The sequence below is a fragment of the Dendrobium catenatum genome, unplaced genomic scaffold, assembly GCF_001605985.2.
Source record: "Dendrobium catenatum unplaced genomic scaffold, ASM160598v2 fragScaff_scaffold_1634, whole genome shotgun sequence".
In the NCBI taxonomy this organism is placed as follows: Eukaryota; Viridiplantae; Streptophyta; class Magnoliopsida; order Asparagales; family Orchidaceae; genus Dendrobium; species Dendrobium catenatum.
Window position 1 is genome coordinate 539,512 of NW_021320096.1, and position 2,710 is coordinate 542,221.

Here is a 2,710-nt window from a genome sequence, read left to right on the forward strand (position 1 = left end):
TTCACCTTCTTTGCAAATTTATAATCAGAATGCATGTATGAATGTCTAGGTTTATGCATCTTTAGTCTCCACACCAAATTAGTTTTCATCTTTAAAGTACAGGTTGGAGCTATATGTCCAAGCAATCCACAATTATTACATTTTACTTTTGGAAAATTGATTTCCTAGTCTTTACATTCATCTTATCTAGTCAGGGATTGTATAAATTTAGGATACATAATAGATTAATAAAACTTCAGTTTATGGTATCCTATTATCCTCGAGAGCTTTTACTTAATTTGTAAAATGAATTCATATCTTCCAAAATTTGATTTCATATAATTATTTTATATAATTTGCTCTCGATTCATCCTTAAAGTTTCTAAAATTCTTTTCCAAGTTCTGCATAGCGATGATTTTAAATTCCTTCATGATTTTTATTTTAAGTCATCAACTCATCGAGTAGTTTTCATGTGGTTGTCATCTATTAAGATGATCTTTCCTAAGGATTTCATGTTCTTTGAAGTCTTCAAATTTAAACTTAGACTAGCAATGCATTTTTCTTTATTTTCTCATATGCATCTTACATGTGTTAGAAACTTCAAATAATTTCATCAAAGTTAACTCACATACCTCTCTTGATCTGACTGATCAAGACTATCGCCATTAAGCAAAAGATTTTAGTAAATTCTTCTTCCTTTTCGTTCTGCAGAATCTGAAGCTGAGTCTGCAAGAAAGATTTTTGAAACTTCTTCTTGCCCTTCTTATTAATTGATTCTCCTCTACCTTCTTCTTGCTAGGAGTGGCTTTGAGTTTTGGGGTTAATTAGTCTGATATGACCAGGTTTCCTGCACTCATAGCAAAATCACATCATTATTAAATCTTGCCATTTCTTTAAATTTACTCTATTCATTTATTGGCGTCTCTTCTGCTTCCTCTTCAGAAAGCTTCTGAACTATCTTAGTCATCATGCTAATGTCGTCTTCATCCTCAGGTTTGTGAGTGTTCATCTCACTACTCTTCACTCTTGCTATGTTCTTCTCCTTCTTGGTTCACCTGCATCAATCTTTCTTTGGCTAACTCTTGCTCGTAAGCAATTCGTGAACAAGAAGATGTCAATAGAGTAAATGTTTGATTCTTTAGACTCTGTAATTGCAATAATTTTAGCATCATATGTAGTAGGCAAAAACTAAGAATCTTATTAATCATTTCAACATTCTGTTAGTTTCCCTACCCAGTGCATGCAAAGAGGTGACTATTTGTGTGGAATCTTGTGTACATAGTCAGAATGGATTCATTAGGTTTCATGTGAAAACATTCTAATCATGTAACAAGATATTAAGATCTAGATTGCTTAACCTCATTTAGTCTCCTCAATGTTATACAAAGTCTAACTCATATGTCCTTTCCACTTTTGCATGTGGAAACCCAAATGTTAGTCTTCTGATTTTAAAAGCACAAAAGAAACTATTCTAAAGCATTTGGCATTTAGTTATGCTAAATCACATTCTTCTACTGTCCAATCTATAAAATGGTGTTCAACTCTAATTCATTCAACTAATTCAGTGGTTTTTGTATATCCTCCTGGACTAAGATCCATATATGATAATCAAGGACCTATAAAAAAATAGGACATGCGAGTTTTCCAAAAATCATAAGATATATTGTCAAACAGTGGAGGTCTAGTATAGATAAAACCTCAGGTATGTTTCGGTTTTTAAATATAGCCATCTTACGTAATAAAAAAGTAGTTCTAAACTTATGATTTTGAAAAAAAGCTCTTCGATACCACTTATTGAAACTCGTTCACTATGAATTAGGTTGTTAAACTAAGCTTCTGTGTCCCAAGGCTATTCAAGAGGGGGGGGGGGGGGGTGAATTAGTATTTTAAAAATTTATCCCTCTTTTGAATATTTTGAACCGAAAAGAACTTTAATGGAATTTTTAGAAATAATTTTCAACCACAATTTTTAGAATAGAAAAAGCAGAAAATTAAAAAAGCAGTGTAAGAATAAAAGACATAAGATTTATAGTGGTTCGATCAAAACCAGACCTACATCCACTCCCTAGAGAGCACCCTCTCAGTATTGCACTCAATACCAATAGTGTACTCTCCTTTTTGCTCCCACAGCACAGGGCGGAGAAAGCATTTACATCCAAACTCTTTCCACCTCTACTAAGTGCAGCAGAGAACCGTCATCCTTTATGACTATCTCCAAGTGTTGGCAGAGAACTGTCATCCTTTTTACACTATCCCCAGTGTGGCAGAGAATCATTCATCCTTTACACTATTCCCAGTGTTTGGCATAGAACGTTCGGTCCTTTCACACTCTCAGTGTGGGCAGAGAACCCTTCACCTGTTCCACACTCTCCAAGTGTTGGCAGAGAACCGGATCTCCTTGACAGATCTCTCACAAGAAATCTAGAAGGTAGAAAGAAAAGAGTGAAGTAATCACAATGTTCACAAAGCAAAGACTTCTTAGTTTAAATCCACAGGAAGCCTTCACCGCTCTCAGTAGCAAGAATATTTCTTCGAACACTCTCTCACACTCTCTCCTTGACTCTTCTTCAGTAGCATGAAGATCAAATGGGCAAAGTAGATTGGTGGCAATCAAAATTCTGACTATATATAGTAAGACAAGAAAACCGTCCAAAAACTATAAATTTTCAAGTCAACACGAATATGGATCATCCCGTACGATCGGGATCATCCTGGATGATTTTACTTAAG